The sequence below is a fragment of the Pseudophryne corroboree genome, chromosome 3 (assembly GCF_028390025.1).
Source record: "Pseudophryne corroboree isolate aPseCor3 chromosome 3, aPseCor3.hap2, whole genome shotgun sequence".
NCBI classification, from domain to species: Eukaryota; Metazoa; Chordata; class Amphibia; order Anura; family Myobatrachidae; genus Pseudophryne; species Pseudophryne corroboree.
This window is the reverse complement of record NC_086446.1, coordinates 547,157,443-547,179,120: the sequence shown is the minus strand read 5'-3', so window position 1 is coordinate 547,179,120 and position 21,678 is coordinate 547,157,443. Positions and strand designations below refer to the sequence as shown.

Below are 21,678 nucleotides of genomic sequence, written 5' to 3'. Positions count from 1 at the left end.
ATCTATTTTGGCTCCAAAGGTCATAGTTTATTATTTTACATATTATTTTTAAAGTTTGAGAAGACTCTTGAAATTGTGATAAACTGTTTTAAAATCTAGGACAGATGATGAACTTTTCAACCTTCCAATATTTTACTTTAGCAACTTAGTGGCCTTAGTCCGCTCGGCCATGGTACCACATGGACACTCTTAGCTCACAGATCTGGGTCATATAGCTCAGGTTACAGTAAAAACATTTTTTTAAATCAATATTTAAAAAGAAGTGTAATGCAAAAAGTGTTTAAATTATGTACAAAACGTTTTGGAAGGTTAAAAAAGTACATAAATTGACATAAAATATCAATGAGAAAGGATATTTTTATTATTCATTTGCTGTTTAGTAGAGAAAAAACACTTTGACATCAATTACTTATTTTTTCTCAGGGAAAATAATTATGGCGGCCGTAGGTTTTGAACCAATTCCTCCAAAGAATCTGGAACTTTAATCCAGCACCTTAGACACTGCTGATTTTTAGCTAATGCATCTGGATCATATTGATCAGATGTTGAGGAGAAAGGACTTTATTATTATTGATTTTCTTATTAGTGGAGAAAAACACATTGCCATCACTGACTGACATTTTCATAGTAAAATCATTATGGAAGCAGTGGGATTCATACCCACGCCTCCAGAGCGACTGGAACCTAAATCCAGTGCCTTAGACCACTCGCCCTTGCTACCCCATGGATACTTTTGACTCACAGCTCAGAGTTCTGGATCATATAGTTAAGATTACAAGAAAAAATTGTGTAGTTATAAATCAATACTTGAAAAGAAGTGTCATGTTAAAAGTGTTTAAAATACAAAAAGTTAAGGAATCATAAAAAAGGTACAAAATTAGTAGACAATATTAATGAGTAAGGATTTTTTATTATTGATTTGCTGTTTAGTAGAGTAAAACAGTTTGACATCAAGAAATGTCATTTTCTCTTGAAAATAATTATGGCAGCAGTGGGATTTGAACCCACGCCTCCAAAGAGACTGGAGCCTTAATCCAGCGCCTTAGACCGCTCGGCCATGCTACCACATATCTATTTTGGCTCCAAAGGTCATAGTTTATTATTTTACATATTATTTTTAAAGTTTGAGAAGACTCTTGAAATTGTGATAAACTGTTTTAAAATCTAGGACAGATGATGAACTTTTCAACCTTCCAATATTTTACTTTAGCAACTTAGTGGCCTTAGACCGCTCGGCCATGGTACCACATGGACACTCTTAGCTCACAGATCTGGGTCATATAGCTCAGGTTACAGTAAAAAACATTTTTTTAAATCAATATTTAAAAAGAAGTGTAATGCAAAAAGTGTTTAAATTATGTACAAAACGTTTTGGAAGGTTAAAAAAGTACATAAATTGACATAAAATATCAATGAGAAAGGATATTTTTATTATTCATTTGCTGTTTAGTAGAGAAAAAACACTTTGACATCAATTACTTATTTTTTCTCAGGGAAAATAATTATGGCGGCAGTAGGTTTTGAACCAATTCCTCCAAAGAATCTGGAACTTTAATCCAGCACCTTAGACACTGCTGATTTTTAGCTAATGCATCTGGATCATATTGATCAGATGTTGAGGAGAAAGGACTTTATTATTATTGATTTTCTTATTAGTGGAGAAAAACACATTGCCATCACTGACTGACATTTTTATAGTAAAATCATTAAGGAAGCAGTGGGATTCAGACCCACGCCTCCAGAGAGACTGGAACCTAAATCCAGTGCCTTAGACCACTCGCCCTTGCTACCCCATGGATACTTTTGACTCAAAGCTCAGAGTTCTGGATCATATAGTTAAGATTACAAGAAAAAATTGTGTAGTTATAAATCAATACTTGAAAAGAAGTGTCATGTTAAAAGTGTTTAAAATACAAAAATTTAAAAAAGGTACAAAATTAGCAGACAATATTAATTAGAAAGGATTTTTTATTATTGACTTGCTGTTTAGTGGAGAAAAACACTTTGACATCAATGACAGTCGTTTTATCTTGAAAATAATTATGACAGCAGTGGAATTTGAACCCATGCCTCCAAACAGACTGGAGCCTTAATGCAGCATCTTAGACTGCTCAGCCACATTTCTACATTGACTCCATAGCTCATAGTTTATAATTTTACATATTATTTTTACATTTTGAGAAGACTCTTGAAATTATGATAAACTGTTTTAAAATCTAGGGCAGATGATGAACTTTTTAACCTACCAATATTTTATTTTAGCAGCTTAGTGGCCTTAGACCGCTCGGCCATGGTACCAAATGAACACTCTTAGCTCACAGATCTGGGCCATATAGCACAGATTACAGTACAAACATTTTTTTTTTTTAAATAAATACTTAAAAAGAAGTGTCATACCAAAAGTGTTTTAAGTTATGTACAAAATGTTTTGGAAGGTTAAAAAAGTACATCAATTGACATAAAATATTAATGAGAAAGGATTTTTTTATTATTCATTTGCTGTTTAGTAAAGAAAAACACTTTGACATCAATGACTTATTTTTTCTTAGGAAAAATAATTATGGCGGCAGTAGGTTTTGATCCAAAGCCTCCAAAGAAACTGGAACCTTAATCCAGCACCTTAGACACTGCTGATTTTTAGCTCATGCATCTGGATCATATCAATCAGCTATTGAGGAGAAAAGTCTTTATTATTATTGTTTTTCTTATTAGTGGAGAAAAACATTTTGTCATTACTGACTGATGTTTTCATAGTAAAATCATTATGGCAGCAGTGGGATTTGAACCCACGCCTCCAGAGATACTGGAGCCTAAATCCAGCGCCTTAGACCGCTCGGCCATGCTACCACATGGACCTGTTTGACTGAATGCTCACAGTTCTGGATCATACAGTTGAGATTACAGGGAAAAAATGTGTTGTTTTAAATCAATACTTGAAAAGAAGTGTCATGTTACAAGTATTTAAAATACAAAAAGTTAAGGAAGCATAAAAAAGGTACAAAATTAGTAGACAATATTAATGAGTAAGGATTTTTTATTATTGATTTGCTGTTTAGTAGAGTAAAACAGTTTGACATCAATAAATGTCATTTTCTCTTGAAAATAATTATGGCAGCAGTGGGATTTGAACCCACGCCTCCAAAGAGACTGGAGCCTTAATCCAGCGCCTTAGACCGCTCGGCCATGCTACCACATATCTATTTTGGCTCCAAAGGTCATAGTTTATTATTTTACATATTATTTTTAAAGTTTGAGAAGGCTCTTGAAATTGTGATAAACTGTTTTAAAATCTAGGACAGATGATGAACTTTTCAACCTTCCAATATTTTACTTTAGCAACTTAGTGGCCTTAGTCCGCTCGGCCATGGTACCACATGGACACTCTTAGCTCACAGATCTGGGTCATATAGCTCAGGTTACAGTAAAAAACATTTTTTTAAATCAATATTTAAAAAGAAGTGTAATGCAAAAAGTGTTTAAATTATGTACAAAACGTTTTGGAAGGTTAAAAAAGTACATAAATTGACATAAAATATCAATGAGAAAGGATATTTTTATTATTCATTTGCTGTTTAGTAGAGAAAAAACACTTTGACATCAATTACTTATTTTTTCTCAGGGAAAATAATTATGGCGGCAGTAGGTTTTGAACCAATTCCTCCAAAGAATCTGGAACTTTAATCCAGCACCTTAGACACTGCTGATTTTTAGCTAATGCATCTGGATCATATTGATCAGATGTTGAGGAGAAAGGACTTTATTATTATTGATTTTCTTATTAGTGGAGAAAAACACATTGCCATCACTGACTGACATTTTTATAGTAAAATCATTAAGGAAGCAGTGGGATTCAGACCCACGCCTCCAGAGAGACTGGAACCTAAATCCAGTGCCTTAGACCACTCGCCCTTGCTACCCCATGGATACTTTTGACTCGAAGCTCAGAGTTCTGGATCATTTAGTTAAGATTACAAGAAAAAATTGTGTAGTTATAAATCAATACTTGAAAAGAAGTGTCATGTTAATAGTGTTTAAAATACAAAAATTTAAAAAAGGTACAAAATTAGCAGACAATATTAATTAGAAAGGATTTTTTATTATTGACTTGCTGTTTAGTGGAGAAAAACACTTTGACATCAATGACAGTCGTTTTATCTTGAAAATAATTATGACAGCAGTGGAATTTGAACCCATGCCTCCAAACAGACTGGAGCCTTAATGCAGCATCTTAGACCGCTCAGCCACATTTCTACCTTGACTCCATAGCTCATAGTTTATAATTTTACATATTATTTTTACATTTTGAGAAGACTCTTGAAATTATGATAAACTGTTTTAAAATCTAGGGCAGATGATGAACTTTTTAACCTACCAATATTTTATTTTAGCAGCTTAGTGGCCTTAGACCGCTCGGCCATGGTACCAAATGAACACTCTTAGCTCACAGATCTGGGCCATATAGCACAGATTACAGTACAAACATTTTTTTTTGTTTTAAATAAATACTTAAAAAGAAGTGTCATACCAAAAGTGTTTAAGTTATGTACAAAATGTTTTGGAAGGTTAAAAAAGTACATCAATTGACATAAAATATTAATGAGAAAGGATTTTTTTATTATTCATTTGCTGTTTAGTAAAGAAAAACACTTTGACATCAATGACTTATTTTTTCTTAGGAAAAATAATTATGGCGGCAGTAGGTTTTGATCCAAAGCCTCCAAAGAAACTGGAACCTTAATCCAGCACCTTAGACACTGCTGATTTTTAGCTCATGCATCTGGATCATATCAATCAGCTATTGAGGAGAAAAGTCTTTATTATTATTGTTTTTCTTATTAGTGGAGAAAAACATTTTGTCATTACTGACTGATGTTTTCATAGTAAAATCATTATGGCAGCAGTGGGATTTGAACCCACGCCTCCAGAGATACTGGAGCCTAAATCCAGCGCCTTAGACCGCTCGGCCATGCTACCACATGGACCTGTTTGACTGAATGCTCACAGTTCTGGATCATACAGTTGAGATTACAGGGAAAAAATGTGTTGTTTTAAATCAATACTTGAAAAGAAGTGTCATGTTACAAGTATTTAAAATACAAAAAGTTAAGGAAGCATAAAAAAGGTACAAAATTAGTAGACAATATTAATGAGTAAGGATTTTTTATTATTGATTTGCTGTTTAGTAGAGTAAAACAGTTTGACATCAATAAATGTCATTTTCTCTTGAAAATAATTATGGCAGCAGTGGGATTTGAACCCACGCCTCCAAAGAGACTGGAGCCTTAATCCAGCGCCTTAGACCGCTCGGCCATGCTACCACATATCTATTTTGGCTCCAAAGGTCATAGTTTATTATTTTACATATTATTTTTAAAGTTTGAGAAGGCTCTTGAAATTGTGATAAACTGTTTTAAAATCTAGGACAGATGATGAACTTTTCAACCTTCCAATATTTTACTTTAGCAACTTAGTGGCCTTAGTCCGCTCGGCCATGGTACCACATGGACACTCTTAGCTCACAGATCTGGGTCATATAGCTCAGGTTACAGTAAAAAACATTTTTTTAAATCAATATTTAAAAAGAAGTGTAATGCAAAAAGTGTTTAAATTATGTACAAAACGTTTTGGAAGGTTAAAAAAGTACATAAATTGACATAAAATATCAATGAGAAAGGATATTTTTATTATTCATTTGCTGTTTAGTAGAGAAAAAACACTTTGACATCAATTACTTATTTTTTCTCAGGGAAAATAATTATGGCGGCCGTAGGTTTTGAACCAATTCCTCCAAAGAATCTGGAACTTTAATCCAGCACCTTAGACACTGCTGATTTTTAGCTAATGCATCTGGATCATATTGATCAGATGTTGAGGAGAAAGGACTTTATTATTATTGATTTTCTTATTAGTGGAGAAAAACACATTGCCATCACTGACTGACATTTTCATAGTAAAATCATTATGGAAGCAGTGGGATTCATACCCACGCCTCCAGAGCGACTGGAACCTAAATCCAGTGCCTTAGACCACTCGCCCTTGCTACCCCATGGATACTTTTGACTCATAGCTCAGAGTTCTGGATCATATAGTTAAGATTACAAGAAAAAATTGTGTAGTTATAAATCAATACTTGAAAAGAAGTGTCATGTTAAAAGTGTTTAAAATACAAAAAGTTAAGGAATCATAAAAAAGGTACAAAATTAGTAGACAATATTAATGAGTAAGGATTTTTTATTATTGATTTGCTGTTTAGTAGAGTAAAACAGTTTGACATCAAGAAATGTCATTTTCTCTTGAAAATAATTATGGCAGCAGTGGGATTTGAACCCACGCCTCCAAAGAGACTGGAGCCTTAATCCAGCGCCTTAGACCGCTCGGCCATGCTACCACATATCTATTTTGGCTCCAAAGGTCATAGTTTATTATTTTACATATTATTTTTAAAGTTTGAGAAGACTCTTGAAATTGTGATAAACTGTTTTAAAATCTAGGACAGATGATGAACTTTTCAACCTTCCAATATTTTACTTTAGCAACTTAGTGGCCTTAGACCGCTCGGCCATGGTACCACATGGACACTCTTAGCTCACAGATCTGGGTCATATAGCTCAGGTTACAGTAAAAAACATTTTTTTAAATCAATATTTAAAAAGAAGTGTAATGCAAAAAGTGTTTAAATTATGTACAAAACGTTTTGGAAGGTTAAAAAAGTACATAAATTGACATAAAATATCAATGAGAAAGGATATTTTTATTATTCATTTGCTGTTTAGTAGAGAAAAAACACTTTGACATCAATTACTTATTTTTTCTCAGGGAAAATAATTATGGCGGCAGTAGGTTTTGAACCAATTCCTCCAAAGAATCTGGAACTTTAATCCAGCACCTTAGACACTGCTGATTTTTAGCTAATGCATCTGGATCATATTGATCAGATGTTGAGGAGAAAGGACTTTATTATTATTGATTTTCTTATTAGTGGAGAAAAACACATTGCCATCACTGACTGACATTTTTATAGTAAAATCATTAAGGAAGCAGTGGGATTCAGACCCACGCCTCCAGAGAGACTGGAACCTAAATCCAGTGCCTTAGACCACTCGCCCTTGCTACCCCATGGATACTTTTGACTCAAAGCTCAGAGTTCTGGATCATATAGTTAAGATTACAAGAAAAAATTGTGTAGTTATAAATCAATACTTGAAAAGAAGTGTCATGTTAAAAGTGTTTAAAATACAAAAATTTAAAAAAGGTACAAAATTAGCAGACAATATTAATTAGAAAGGATTTTTTATTATTGACTTGCTGTTTAGTGGAGAAAAACACTTTGACATCAATGACAGTCGTTTTATCTTGAAAATAATTATGACAGCAGTGGAATTTGAACCCATGCCTCCAAACAGACTGGAGCCTTAATGCAGCATCTTAGACTGCTCAGCCACATTTCTACATTGACTCCATAGCTCATAGTTTATAATTTTACATATTATTTTTACATTTTGAGAAGACTCTTGAAATTATGATAAACTGTTTTAAAATCTAGGGCACATGATGAACTTTTTAACCTACCAATATTTTATTTTAGCAGCTTAGTGGCCTTAGACCGCTCGGCCATGGTACCAAATGAACACTCTTAGCTCACAGATCTGGGCCATATAGCACAGATTACAGTACAAACATTTTTTTTTTTAAATAAATACTTAAAAAGAAGTGTCATACCAAAAGTGTTTTAAGTTATGTACAAAATGTTTTGGAAGGTTAAAAAAGTACATCAATTGACATAAAATATTAATGAGAAAGGATTTTTTTATTATTCATTTGCTGTTTAGTAAAGAAAAACACTTTGACATCAATGACTTATTTTTTCTTAGGAAAAATAATTATGGCGGCAGTAGGTTTTGATCCAAAGCCTCTAAAGAAACTGGAACCTTAATCCAGCACCTTAGACACTGCTGATTTTTAGCTCATGCATCTGGATCATATCAATCAGCTATTGAGGAGAAAAGTCTTTATTATTATTGTTTTTCTTATTAGTGGAGAAAAACATTTTGTCATCACTGACTGATGTTTTCATAGTAAAATCATTATGGCAGCAGTGGGATTTGAACCCACGCCTCCAGAGAGACTGGAGCCTAAATCCAGCGCCTTAGACCGCTCGGCCATGCTACCACATGGACCTGTTTGACCGAATGCTCACAGTTCTGGATCATACAGTTGAGATTACAGGGAAAAAATGTGTTGTTTTAAATCAATACTTGAAAAGAAGTGTCATGTTACAAGTATTTAAAATACAAAAAGTTAAGGAAGCATAAAAAAGGTACAAAATTAGTAGACAATATTAATGAGTAAGGATTTTTTATTATTGATTTGCTGTTTAGTAGAGTAAAACAGTTTGACATCAATAAATGTCATTTTCTCTTGAAAATAATTATGGCAGCAGTGTGATTTGAACCCACGCCTCCAAAGAGACTGGAGCCTTAATCCAGCGCCTTAGACCGCTCGGCCATGCTACCACATATCTATTTTGGCTCCAAAGGTCATAGTTTATTATTTTACATATTATTTTTAAAGTTTGAGAAGACTCTTGAAATTGTGATAAACTGTTTTAAAATCTAGGACAGATGATGAACTTTTCAACCTTCCAATATTTTACTTTAGCAACTTAGTGGCCTTAGTCCGCTCGGCCATGGTACCACATGGACACTCTTAGCTCACAGATCTGGGTCATATAGCTCAGGTTACAGTAAAAACATTTTTTTAAATCAATATTTAAAAAGAAGTGTAATGCAAAAAGTGTTTAAATTATGTACAAAACGTTTTGGAAGGTTAAAAAAGTACATAAATTGACATAAAATATCAATGAGAAAGGATATTTTTATTATTCATTTGCTGTTTAGTAGAGAAAAAACACTTTGACATCAATTACTTATTTTTTCTCAGGGAAAATAATTATGGCGGCCGTAGGTTTTGAACCAATTCCTCCAAAGAATCTGGAACTTTAATCCAGCACCTTAGACACTGCTGATTTTTAGCTAATGCATCTGGATCATATTGATCAGATGTTGAGGAGAAAGGACTTTATTATTATTGATTTTCTTATTAGTGGAGAAAAACACATTGCCATCACTGACTGACATTTTCATAGTAAAATCATTATGGAAGCAGTGGGATTCATACCCACGCCTCCAGAGCGACTGGAACCTAAATCCAGTGCCTTAGACCACTCGCCCTTGCTACCCCATGGATACTTTTGACTCATAGCTCAGAGTTCTGGATCATATAGTTAAGATTACAAGAAAAAATTGTGTAGTTATAAATCAATACTTGAAAAGAAGTGTCATGTTAAAAGTGTTTAAAATACAAAAAGTTAAGGAATCATAAAAAAGGTACAAAATTAGTAGACAATATTAATGAGTAAGGATTTTTTATTATTGATTTGCTGTTTAGTAGAGTAAAACAGTTTGACATCAAGAAATGTCATTTTCTCTTGAAAATAATTATGGCAGCAGTGGGATTTGAACCCACGCCTCCAAAGAGACTGGAGCCTTAATCCAGCGCCTTAGACCGCTCGGCCATGCTACCACATATCTATTTTGGCTCCAAAGGTCATAGTTTATTATTTTACATATTATTTTTAAAGTTTGAGAAGACTCTTGAAATTGTGATAAACTGTTTTAAAATCTAGGACAGATGATGAACTTTTCAACCTTCCAATATTTTACTTTAGCAACTTAGTGGCCTTAGACCGCTCGGCCATGGTACCACATGGACACTCTTAGCTCACAGATCTGGGTCATATAGCTCAGGTTACAGTAAAAAACATTTTTTTAAATCAATATTTAAAAAGAAGTGTAATGCAAAAAGTGTTTAAATTATGTACAAAACGTTTTGGAAGGTTAAAAAAGTACATAAATTGACATAAAATATCAATGAGAAAGGATATTTTTATTATTCATTTGCTGTTTAGTAGAGAAAAAACACTTTGACATCAATTACTTATTTTTTCTCAGGGAAAATAATTATGGCGGCAGTAGGTTTTGAACCAATTCCTCCAAAGAATCTGGAACTTTAATCCAGCACCTTAGACACTGCTGATTTTTAGCTAATGCATCTGGATCATATTGATCAGATGTTGAGGAGAAAGGACTTTATTATTATTGATTTTCTTATTAGTGGAGAAAAACACATTGCCATCACTGACTGACATTTTTATAGTAAAATCATTAAGGAAGCAGTGGGATTCAGACCCACGCCTCCAGAGAGACTGGAACCTAAATCCAGTGCCTTAGACCACTCGCCCTTGCTACCCCATGGATACTTTTGACTCAAAGCTCAGAGTTCTGGATCATATAGTTAAGATTACAAGAAAAAATTGTGTAGTTATAAATCAATACTTGAAAAGAAGTGTCATGTTAAAAGTGTTTAAAATACAAAAATTTAAAAAAGGTACAAAATTAGCAGACAATATTAATTAGAAAGGATTTTTTATTATTGACTTGCTGTTTAGTGGAGAAAAACACTTTGACATCAATGACAGTCGTTTTATCTTGAAAATAATTATGACAGCAGTGGAATTTGAACCCATGCCTCCAAACAGACTGGAGCCTTAATGCAGCATCTTAGACTGCTCAGCCACATTTCTACATTGACTCCATAGCTCATAGTTTATAATTTTACATATTATTTTTACATTTTGAGAAGACTCTTGAAATTATGATAAACTGTTTTAAAATCTAGGGCAGATGATGAACTGGGCCATATAGCACAGATTACAGTACAAACATTTTTATTTTTTAAATAAATACTTAAAAAGAAGTGTCATACCAAAAGTGTTTTAAGTTATGTACAAAATGTTTTGGAAGGTTAAAAAAGTACATCAATTGACATAAAATATTAATGAGAAAGGATTTTTTTATTATTCATTTGCTGTTTAGTAAAGAAAAACACTTTGACATCAATGACTTATTTTTTCTTAGGAAAAATAATTATGGCGGCAGTAGGTTTTGATCCAAAGCCTCCAAAGAAACTGGAACCTTAATCCAGCACCTTAGACACTGCTGATTTTTAGCTCATGCATCTGGATCATATCAATCAGCTATTGAGGAGAAAAGTCTTTATTATTATTGTTTTTCTTATTAGTGGAGAAAAACATTTTGTCATTACTGACTGATGTTTTCATAGTAAAATCATTATGGCAGCAGTGGGATTTGAACCCACGCCTCCAGAGATACTGGAGCCTAAATCCAGCGCCTTAGACCGCTCGGCCATGCTACCACATGGACCTGTTTGACTGAATGCTCACAGTTCTGGATCATACAGTTGAGATTACAGGGAAAAAATGTGTTGTTTTAAATCAATACTTGAAAAGAAGTGTCATGTTACAAGTATTTAAAATACAAAAAGTTAAGGAAGCATAAAAAAGGTACAAAATTAGTAGACAATATTAATGAGTAAGGATTTTTTATTATTGATTTGCTGTTTAGTAGAGTAAAACAGTTTGACATCAATAAATGTCATTTTCTCTTGAAAATAATTATGGCAGCAGTGGGATTTGAACCCACGCCTCCAAAGAGACTGGAGCCTTAATCCAGCGCCTTAGACCGCTCGGCCATGCTACCACATATCTATTTTGGCTCCAAAGGTCATAGTTTATTATTTTACATATTATTTTTAAAGTTTGAGAAGGCTCTTGAAATTGTGATAAACTGTTTTAAAATCTAGGACAGATGATGAACTTTTCAACCTTCCAATATTTTACTTTAGCAACTTAGTGGCCTTAGTCCGCTCGGCCATGGTACCACATGGACACTCTTAGCTCACAGATCTGGGTCATATAGCTCAGGTTACAGTAAAAAACATTTTTTTAAATCAATATTTAAAAAGAAGTGTAATGCAAAAAGTGTTTAAATTATGTACAAAACGTTTTGGAAGGTTAAAAAAGTACATAAATTGACATAAAATATCAATGAGAAAGGATATTTTTATTATTCATTTGCTGTTTAGTAGAGAAAAAACACTTTGACATCAATTACTTATTTTTTCTCAGGGAAAATAATTATGGCGGCAGTAGGTTTTGAACCAATTCCTCCAAAGAATCTGGAACTTTAATCCAGCACCTTAGACACTGCTGATTTTTAGCTAATGCATCTGGATCATATTGATCAGATGTTGAGGAGAAAGGACTTTATTATTATTGATTTTCTTATTAGTGGAGAAAAACACATTGCCATCACTGACTGACATTTTTATAGTAAAATCATTAAGGAAGCAGTGGGATTCAGACCCACGCCTCCAGAGAGACTGGAACCTAAATCCAGTGCCTTAGACCACTCGCCCTTGCTACCCCATGGATACTTTTGACTCAAAGCTCAGAGTTCTGGATCATATAGTTAAGATTACAAGAAAAAATTGTGTAGTTATAAATCAATACTTGAAAAGAAGTGTCATGTTAAAAGTGTTTAAAATACAAAAATTTAAAAAAGGTACAAAATTAGCAGACAATATTAATTAGAAAGGATTTTTTATTATTGACTTGCTGTTTAGTGGAGAAAAACACTTTGACATCAATGACAGTCGTTTTATCTTGAAAATAATTATGACAGCAGTGGAATTTGAACCCATGCCTCCAAACAGACTGGAGCCTTAATGCAGCATCTTAGACTGCTCAGCCACATTTCTACATTGACTCCATAGCTCATAGTTTATAATTTTACATATTATTTTTACATTTTGAGAAGACTCTTGAAATTATGATAAACTGTTTTAAAATCTAGGGCAGATGATGAACTTTTTAACCTACCAATATTTTATTTTAGCAGCTTAGTGGCCTTAGACCGCTCGGCCATGGTACCAAATGAACACTCTTAGCTCACAGATCTGGGCCATATAGCACAGATTACAGTACAAACATTTTTTTTTTAAATAAATACTTAAAAAGAAGTGTCATACCAAAAGTGTTTTAAGTTATGTACAAAATGTTTTGGAAGGTTAAAAAAGTACATCAATTGACATAAAATATTAATGAGAAAGGATTTTTTTATTATTCATTTGCTGTTTAGTAAAGAAAAACACTTTGACATCAATGACTTATTTTTTCTTAGGAAAAATAATTATGGCGGCAGTAGGTTTTGATCCAAAGCCTCCAAAGAAACTGGAACCTTAATCCAGCACCTTAGACACTGCTGATTTTTAGCTCATGCATCTGGATCATATCAATCAGCTATTGAGGAGAAAAGTCTTTATTATTATTGTTTTTCTTATTAGTGGAGAAAAACATTTTGTCATTACTGACTGATGTTTTCATAGTAAAATCATTATGGCAGCAGTGGGATTTGAACCCACGCCTCCAGAGATACTGGAGCCTAAATCCAGCGCCTTAGACCGCTCGGCCATGCTACCACATGGACCTGTTTGACTGAATGCTCACAGTTCTGGATCATACAGTTGAGATTACAGGAAAAAAATGTGTTGTTTTAAATCAATACTTGAAAAGAAGTGTCATGTTACAAGTATTTAAAATACAAAAAGTTAAGGAAGCATAAAAAAGGTACAAAATTAGTAGACAATATTAATGAGTAAGGATTTTTTATTATTGATTTGCTGTTTAGTAGAGTAAAACAGTTTGACATCAATAAATGTCATTTTCTCTTGAAAATAATTATGGCAGCAGTGGGATTTGAACCCACGCCTCCAAAGAGACTGGAGCCTTAATCCAGCGCCTTAGACCGCTCGGCCATGCTACCACATATCTATTTTGGCTCCAAAGGTCATAGTTTATTATTTTACATATTATTTTTAAAGTTTGAGAAGACTCTTGAAATTGTGATAAACTGTTTTAAAATCTAGGACAGATGATGAACTTTTCAACCTTCCAATATTTTACTTTAGCAACTTAGTGGCCTTAGTCCGCTCGGCCATGGTACCACATGGACACTCTTAGCTCACAGATCTGGGTCATATAGCTCAGGTAACAGTAAAAACATTTTTTTAAATCAATATTTAAAAAGAAGTGTAATGCAAAAAGTGTTTAAATTATGTACAAAACGTTTTGGAAGGTTAAAAAAGTACATAAATTGACATAAAATATCAATGAGAAAGGATATTTTTATTATTCATTTGCTGTTTAGTAGAGAAAAAACACTTTGACATCAATTACTTATTTTTTCTCAGGGAAAATAATTATGGCGGCAGTAGGTTTTGAACCAATTCCTCCAAAGAATCTGGAACTTTAATCCAGCACCTTAGACACTGCTGATTTTTAGCTAATGCATCTGGATCATATTGATCAGATGTTGAGGAGAAAGGACTTTATTATTATTGATTTTCTTATTAGTGGAGAAAAACACATTGCCATCACTGACTGACATTTTCATAGTAAAATCATTATGGAAGCAGTGGGATTCATACCCACGCCTCCAGAGCGACTGGAACCTAAATCCAGTGCCTTAGACCACTCGCCCTTGCTACCCCATGGATACTTTTGACTCACAGCTCAGAGTTCTGGATCATATAGTTAAGATTACAAGAAAAAATTGTGTAGTTATAAATCAATACTTGAAAAGAAGTGTCATGTTAAAAGTGTTTAAAATACAAAAAGTTAAGGAATCATAAAAAAGGTACAAAATTAGTAGACAATATTAATGAGTAAGGATTTTTTATTATTGATTTGCTGTTTAGTAGAGTAAAACAGTTTGACATCAAGAAATGTCATTTTCTCTTGAAAATAATTATGGCAGCAGTGGGATTTGAACCCACGCCTCCAAAGAGACTGGAGCCTTAATCCAGCGCCTTAGACCGCTCGGCCATGCTACCACATATCTATTTTGGCTCCAAAGGTCATAGTTTATTATTTTACATATTATTTTTAAAGTTTGAGAAGACTCTTGAAATTGTGATAAACTGTTTTAAAATCTAGGACAGATGATGAACTTTTCAACCTTCCAATATTTTACTTTAGCAACTTAGTGGCCTTTGTCCGCTCAGCCATGGTACCACATGGACACTCTTAGCTCACAGATCTGGGTCATATAGCTCAGGTTACAGTAAAAAACATTTTTTTAAATCAATATTTAAAAAGAAGTGTAATGCAAAAAGTGTTTAAATTATGTACAAAACGTTTTGGAAGGTTAAAAAAGTACATAAATTGACATAAAATATCAATGAGAAAGGATATTTTTATTATTCATTTGCTGTTTAGTAGAGAAAAAACACTTTGACATCAATTACTTATTTTTTCTCAGGGAAAATAATTATGGCGGCAGTAGGTTTTGAACCAATTCCTCCAAAGAATCTGGAACTTTAATCCAGCACCTTAGACACTGCTGATTTTTAGCTAATGCATCTGGATCATATTGATCAGATGTTGAGGAGAAAGGACTTTATTATTATTGATTTTCTTATTAGTGGAGAAAAACACATTGCCATCACTGACTGACATTTTTATAGTAAAATCATTAAGGAAGCAGTGGGATTCAGACCCACGCCTCCAGAGAGACTGGAACCTAAATCCAGTGCCTTAGACCACTCGCCCTTGCTACCCCATGGATACTTTTGACTCAAAGCTCAGAGTTATGGATCATATAGTTAAGATTACAAGAAAAAATTGTGTAGTTATAAATCAATACTTGAAAAGAAGTGTCATGTTAAAAGTGTTTAAAATACAAAAAGTTAAGGAATCATAAAAAAGGTACAAAATTAGTAGACAATATTAATGAGTAAGGATTTTTTATTATTGATTTGCTGTTTAGTAGAGTAAAACAGTTTGACATCAAGAAATGTCATTTTCTCTTGAAAATAATTATGGCAGCAGTGGGATTTGAACCCACGCCTCCAAAGAGACTGGAGCCTTAATCCAGCGCCTTAGACCGCTCGGCCATGCTACCACATATCTATTTTGGCTCCAAAGGTCATAGTTTATTATTTTACATATTATTTTTAAAGTTTGAGAAGACTCTTGAAATTGTGATAAACTGTTTTAAAATCTAGGACAGATGATGAACTTTTCAACCTTCCAATATTTTACTTTAGCAACTTAGTGGCCTTTGTCCGCTCGGCCATGGTACCACATGGACACTCTTAGCTCACAGATCTGGGTCATATAGCTCAGGTTACAGTAAAAAACATTTTTTTAAATCAATATTTAAAAAGAAGTGTAATGCAAAAAGTGTTTAAATTATGTACAAAACGTTTTGGAAGGTTAAAAAAGTACATAAATTGACATAAAATATCAATGAGAAAGGATATTTTTATTATTCATTTGCTGTTTAGTAGAGAAAAAACACTTTGACATCAATTACTTATTTTTTCTCAGGGAAAATAATTATGGCGGCAGTAGGTTTTGAACCAATTCCTCCAAAGAATCTGGAACTTTAATCCAGCACCTTAGACACTGCTGATTTTTAGCTAATGCATCTGGATCATATTGATCAGATGTTGAGGAGAAAGGACTTTATTATTATTGATTTTCTTATTAGTGGAGAAAAACACATTGCCATCACTGACTGACATTTTTATAGTAAAATCATTAAGGAAGCAGTGGGATTCAGACCCACGCCTCCAGAGAGACTGGAACCTAAATCCAGTGCCTTAGACCACTCGCCCTTGCTACCCCATGGATACTTTTGACTCAAAGCTCAGAGTTCTGGATCATTTAGTTAAGATTACAAGAAAAAATTGTGTAGTTATAAATCAATACTTGAAAAGAAGTGTCATGTTAAAAGTGTTTAAAATACAAAAATTTAAAAAAGGTACAAAATTAGCAGACAATATTAATTAGAAAGGATTTTTTATTATTGACTTGCTGTTTAGTGGAGAAAAACACTTTGACATCAATGACAGTCGTTTTATCTTGAAAATAATTATGACAGCAGTGGAATTTGAACCCATGCCTCCAAACAGACTGGAGCCTTAATGCAGCATCTTAGACCGCTCAGCCACATTTCTACCTTGACTCCATAGCTCATAGTTTATAATTTTACATATTATTTTTACATTTTGAGAAGACTCTTGAAATTATGATAAACTGTTTTAAAATCTAGGGCAGATGATGAACTTTTTAACCTACCAATATTTTATTTTAGCAGCTTAGTGGCCTTAGACCGCTCGGCCATGGTACCAAATGAACACTCTTAGCTCACAGATCTGGGCCATATAGCACAGATTACAGTACAAACATTTTTTTTTGTTTTAAATAAATACTTAAAAAGAAGTGTCATACCAAAAGTGTTTTAAGTTATGTACAAAATGTTTTGGAAGGTTAAAAAAGTACATCAATTGACATAAAATATTAATGAGAAAGGATTTTTTTATTATTCATTTGCTGTTTAGTAAAGAAAAACACTTTGACATCAATGACTTATTTTTTCTTAGGAAAAATAATTATGGCGGCAGTAGGTTTTGATCCAAAGCCTCCAAAGAAACTGGAACCTTAATCCAGCACCTTAGACACTGCTGATTTTTAGCTCATGCATCTGGATCATATCAATCAGCTATTGAGGAGAAAAGTCTTTATTATTATTGTTTTTCTTATTAGTGGAGAAAAACATTTTGTCATCACTGACTGATGTTTTCATAGTAAAATCATTATGGCAGCAGTGGGATTTGAACCCACGCCTCCAGAGAGACTGGAGCCTAAATCCAGCGCCTTAGACCGCTCGGCCATGCTACCACATGGACCTGTTTGACCGAATGCTCACAGTTCTGGATCATACAGTTGAGATTACAGGGAAAAAATGTGTTGTTTTAAATCAATACTTGAAAAGAAGTGTCATGTTACAAGTATTTAAAATACAAAAAGTTAAGGAAGCATAAAAAAGTTACAAAATTAGTAGACAATATTAATGAGTAAGGATTTTTTATTATTGATTTGCTGTTTAGTAGAGTAAAACAGTTTGACATCAATAAATGTCATTTTCTCTTGAAAATAATTATGGCAGCAGTGTGATTTGAACCCACGCCTCCAAAGAGACTGGAGCCTTAATCCAGCGCCTTAGACCGCTCGGCCATGCTACCACATATCTATTTTGGCTCCAAAGGTCATAGTTTATTATTTTACATATTATTTTTAAAGTTTGAGAAGACTCTTGAAATTGTGATAAACTGTTTTAAAATCTAGGACAGATGATGAACTTTTCAACCTTCCAATATTTTACTTTAGCAACTTAGTGGCCTTAGTCCGCTCGGCCATGGTACCACATGGACACTCTTAGCTCACAGATCTGGGTCATATAGCTCAGGTTACAGTAAAAACATTTTTTTAAATCAATATTTAAAAAGAAGTGTAATGCAAAAAGTGTTTAAATTATGTACAAAACGTTTTGGAAGGTTAAAAAAGTACATAAATTGACATAAAATATCAATGAGAAAGGATATTTTTATTATTCATTTGCTGTTTAGTAGAGAAAAAACACTTTGACATCAATTACTTATTTTTTCTCAGGGAAAATAATTATGGCGGCCGTAGGTTTTGAACCAATTCCTCCAAAGAATCTGGAACTTTAATCCAGCACCTTAGACACTGCTGATTTTTAGCTAATGCATCTGGATCATATTGATCAGATGTTGAGGAGAAAGGACTTTATTATTATTGATTTTCTTATTAGTGGAGAAAAACACATTGCCATCACTGACTGACATTTTCATAGTAAAATCATTATGGAAGCAGTGGGATTCATACCCACGCCTCCAGAGCGACTGGAACCTAAATCCAGTGCCTTAGACCACTCGCCCTTGCTACCCCATGGATACTTTTGACTCACAGCTCAGAGTTCTGGATCATATAGTTAAGATTACAAGAAAAAATTGTGTAGTTATAAATCAATACTTGAAAAGAAGTGTCATGTTAAAAGTGTTTAAAATACAAAAAGTTAAGGAATCATAAAAAAGGTACAAAATTAGTAGACAATATTAATGAGTAAGGATTTTTTATTATTGATTTGCTGTTTAGTAGAGTAAAACAGTTTGACATCAAGAAATGTCATTTTCTCTTGAAAATAATTATGGCAGCAGTGGGATTTGAACCCACGCCTCCAAAGAGACTGGAGCCTTAATCCAGCGCCTTAGACCGCTCGGCCATGCTACCACATATCTATTTTGGCTCCAAAGGTTATAGTTTATTATTTTACATATTATTTTTAAAGTTTGAGAAGACTCTTGAAATTGTGATAAACTGTTTTAAAATCTAGGACAGATGATGAACTTTTCAACCTTCCAATATTTTACTTTAGCAACTTAGTGGCCTTAGACCGCTCGGCCATGGTACCACATGGACACTCTTAGCTCACAGATCTGGGTCATATAGCTCAGGTTACAGTAAAAAACATTTTTTTAAATCAATATTTAAAAAGAAGTGTAATGCAAAAAGTGTTTAAATTATGTACAAAACGTTTTGGAAGGTTAAAAAAGTACATAAATTGACATAAAATATCAATGAGAAAGGATATTTTTATTATTCATTTGCTGTTTAGTAGAGAAAAAACACTTTGACATCAATTACTTATTTTTTCTCAGGGAAAATAATTATGGCGGCAGTAGGTTTTGAACCAATTCCTCCAAAGAATCTGGAGCTTTAATCCAGCACCTTAGACACTGCTGATTTTTAGCTAATGCATCTGGATCATATTGATCAGATGTTGAGGAGAAAGGACTTTATTATTATTGATTTTCTTATTAGTGGAGAAAAACACATTGCCATCACTGACTGACATTTTCATAGTAAAAGCATTATGGAAGCAGTGGGATTCAGACCCACGCCTCCAGAGAGACTGGAACCTAAATCCAGTGCCTTAGACCGCTCGCCCTTGCTACCCCATGGATACTTTTGACTCAAAGCTCAGAGTTCTGGATCATATAGTTAAGATTACAAGAAAAAATTGTGTAGTTATAAATCAATACTTGAAAAGAAGTGTCATGTTAAAAGTGTTTAAAATACAAAAATTTAAAAAAGGTACAAAATTAGCAGACAATATTAATTAGAAAGGATTTTTTATTATTGACTTGCTGTTTAGTGGAGAAAAACACTTTGACATCAATGACAGTCGTTTTATCTTGAAAATAATTATGACAGCAGTGGAATTTGAACCCATGCCTCCAAACAGACTGGAGCCTTAATGCAGCATCTTAGACCGCTCAGCCACATTTCTACCTTGACTCCATAGCTCATAGTTTATAATTTTACATATTATTTTTACATTTTGAGAAGACTCTTGAAATTATGATAAACTGTTTTAAAATCTAGGGCAGATGATGAACTTTTTAACCTACCAATATTTTATTTTAGCAGCTTAGTGGCCTTAGACCGCTCGGCCATGGTACCAAATGAACACTCTTAGCTCACAGATCTGGGCCATATAGCACAGATTACAGTACAAACATTTTTTTTGTTTTAAATAAATACTTAAAAAGAAGTGTCATACCAAAAGTGTTTTAAGTTATGTACAAAATGTTTTGGAAGGTTAAAAAAGTACATCAATTGACATAAAATATTAATGAGAAAGGATTTTTTTATTATTCATTTGCTGTTTAGTAAAGAAAAACACTTTGACATCAATGACTTATTTTTTCTTAGGAAAAATAATTATGGCGGCAGTAGGTTTTGATCCAAAGCCTCCAAAGAAACTGGAACCTTAATCCAGCACCTTAGACACTGCTGATTTTTAGCTCATGCATCTGGATCATATCAATCAGCTATTGAGGAGAAAAGTCTTTATTATTATTGTTTTTCTTATTAGTGGAGAAAAACATTTTGTCATCACTGACTGATGTTTTCATAGTAAAATCATTATGGCAGCAGTGGGATTTGAACCCACGCCTCCAGAGAGACTGGAGCCTAAATCCAGCGCCTTAGACCGCTCGGCCATGCTACCACATGGACCTGTTTGACCGAATGCTCACAGTTCTGGATCATACAGTTGAGATTACAGGGAAAAAATGTGTTGTTTTAAATCAATACTTGAAAAGAAGTGTCATGTTACAAGTATTTAAAATACAAAAAGTTAAGGAAGCATAAAAAAGGTACAAAATTAGTAGACAATATTAATGAGTAAGGATTTTTTATTATTGATTTGCTGTTTAGTAGAGTAAAACAGTTTGACATCAATAAATGTCATTTTCTCTTGAAAATAATTATGGCAGCAGTGTGATTTGAACCCACGCCTCCAAAGAGACTGGAGCCTTAATCCAGCGCCTTAGACCGCTCGGCCATGCTACCACATATCTATTTTGGCTCCAAAGGTCATAGTTTATTATTTTACATATTATTTTTAAAGTTTGAGAAGACTCTTGAAATTGTGATAAACTGTTTTAAAATCTAGGACAGATGATGAACTTTTCAACCTTCCAATATTTTACTTTAGCAACTTAGTGGCCTTAGTCCGCTCGGCCATGGTACCACATGGACACTCTTAGCTCACAGATCTGGGTCATATAGCTCAGGTTACAGTAAAAACATTTTTTTAAATCAATATTTAAAAAGAAGTGTAATGCAAAAAGTGTTTAAATTATGTACAAAACGTTTTGGAAGGTTAAAAAAGTACATAAATTGACATAAAATATCAATGAGAAAGGATATTTTTATTATTCATTTGCTGTTTAGTAGAGAAAAAACACTTTGACATCAATTACTTATTTTTTCTCAGGGAAAATAATTATGGCGGCCGTAGGTTTTGAACCAATTCCTCCAAA

General features: G+C 33.4%; 20 non-coding genes across 20 annotated transcripts; all 20 read right to left on the bottom strand.

Annotated features, from left to right (window-relative positions):
- Window positions 1-983: 983 nt before the first annotated feature.
- Window positions 984-1,065, bottom strand: TRNAL-AAG (transfer RNA leucine (anticodon AAG)). Its single transcript has one exon. It is a non-coding gene; the product is annotated as a tRNA-Leu (tRNA).
- Window positions 1,066-2,765: 1,700 nt separating this feature from the next.
- Window positions 2,766-2,847, bottom strand: TRNAL-UAG (transfer RNA leucine (anticodon UAG)). The gene has a single exon. It is a non-coding gene; the product is annotated as a tRNA-Leu (tRNA).
- Window positions 2,848-3,109: 262 nt separating this feature from the next.
- On the bottom strand, window positions 3,110-3,191 carry TRNAL-AAG (transfer RNA leucine (anticodon AAG)). The gene has a single exon. It is a non-coding gene; the product is annotated as a tRNA-Leu (tRNA).
- Window positions 3,192-4,892: 1,701 nt separating this feature from the next.
- TRNAL-UAG (transfer RNA leucine (anticodon UAG)) lies at window positions 4,893-4,974 on the bottom strand. The gene has a single exon. It is a non-coding gene; the product is annotated as a tRNA-Leu (tRNA).
- Window positions 4,975-5,236: 262 nt separating this feature from the next.
- TRNAL-AAG (transfer RNA leucine (anticodon AAG)) lies at window positions 5,237-5,318 on the bottom strand. Its single transcript has one exon. It is a non-coding gene; the product is annotated as a tRNA-Leu (tRNA).
- A 988-nt stretch (window positions 5,319-6,306) lies between these two features.
- Window positions 6,307-6,388, bottom strand: TRNAL-AAG (transfer RNA leucine (anticodon AAG)). Its single transcript has one exon. It is a non-coding gene; the product is annotated as a tRNA-Leu (tRNA).
- Window positions 6,389-8,087: 1,699 nt separating this feature from the next.
- TRNAL-UAG (transfer RNA leucine (anticodon UAG)) lies at window positions 8,088-8,169 on the bottom strand. Its single transcript has one exon. It is a non-coding gene; the product is annotated as a tRNA-Leu (tRNA).
- A 262-nt stretch (window positions 8,170-8,431) lies between these two features.
- On the bottom strand, window positions 8,432-8,513 carry TRNAL-AAG (transfer RNA leucine (anticodon AAG)). Its single transcript has one exon. It is a non-coding gene; the product is annotated as a tRNA-Leu (tRNA).
- Window positions 8,514-9,500: 987 nt separating this feature from the next.
- TRNAL-AAG (transfer RNA leucine (anticodon AAG)) lies at window positions 9,501-9,582 on the bottom strand. Its single transcript has one exon. It is a non-coding gene; the product is annotated as a tRNA-Leu (tRNA).
- Window positions 9,583-11,192: 1,610 nt separating this feature from the next.
- On the bottom strand, window positions 11,193-11,274 carry TRNAL-UAG (transfer RNA leucine (anticodon UAG)). Its single transcript has one exon. It is a non-coding gene; the product is annotated as a tRNA-Leu (tRNA).
- Window positions 11,275-11,536: 262 nt separating this feature from the next.
- Window positions 11,537-11,618, bottom strand: TRNAL-AAG (transfer RNA leucine (anticodon AAG)). Its single transcript has one exon. It is a non-coding gene; the product is annotated as a tRNA-Leu (tRNA).
- A 1,698-nt stretch (window positions 11,619-13,316) lies between these two features.
- On the bottom strand, window positions 13,317-13,398 carry TRNAL-UAG (transfer RNA leucine (anticodon UAG)). The gene has a single exon. It is a non-coding gene; the product is annotated as a tRNA-Leu (tRNA).
- Window positions 13,399-13,660: 262 nt separating this feature from the next.
- Window positions 13,661-13,742, bottom strand: TRNAL-AAG (transfer RNA leucine (anticodon AAG)). Its single transcript has one exon. It is a non-coding gene; the product is annotated as a tRNA-Leu (tRNA).
- Window positions 13,743-14,729: 987 nt separating this feature from the next.
- Window positions 14,730-14,811, bottom strand: TRNAL-AAG (transfer RNA leucine (anticodon AAG)). Its single transcript has one exon. It is a non-coding gene; the product is annotated as a tRNA-Leu (tRNA).
- Window positions 14,812-15,799: 988 nt separating this feature from the next.
- Window positions 15,800-15,881, bottom strand: TRNAL-AAG (transfer RNA leucine (anticodon AAG)). Its single transcript has one exon. It is a non-coding gene; the product is annotated as a tRNA-Leu (tRNA).
- A 1,702-nt stretch (window positions 15,882-17,583) lies between these two features.
- On the bottom strand, window positions 17,584-17,665 carry TRNAL-UAG (transfer RNA leucine (anticodon UAG)). The gene has a single exon. It is a non-coding gene; the product is annotated as a tRNA-Leu (tRNA).
- Window positions 17,666-17,927: 262 nt separating this feature from the next.
- TRNAL-AAG (transfer RNA leucine (anticodon AAG)) lies at window positions 17,928-18,009 on the bottom strand. Its single transcript has one exon. It is a non-coding gene; the product is annotated as a tRNA-Leu (tRNA).
- Window positions 18,010-18,996: 987 nt separating this feature from the next.
- TRNAL-AAG (transfer RNA leucine (anticodon AAG)) lies at window positions 18,997-19,078 on the bottom strand. The gene has a single exon. It is a non-coding gene; the product is annotated as a tRNA-Leu (tRNA).
- Window positions 19,079-20,779: 1,701 nt separating this feature from the next.
- TRNAL-UAG (transfer RNA leucine (anticodon UAG)) lies at window positions 20,780-20,861 on the bottom strand. Its single transcript has one exon. It is a non-coding gene; the product is annotated as a tRNA-Leu (tRNA).
- Window positions 20,862-21,123: 262 nt separating this feature from the next.
- Window positions 21,124-21,205, bottom strand: TRNAL-AAG (transfer RNA leucine (anticodon AAG)). The gene has a single exon. It is a non-coding gene; the product is annotated as a tRNA-Leu (tRNA).
- Window positions 21,206-21,678: the final 473 nt, after the last annotated feature.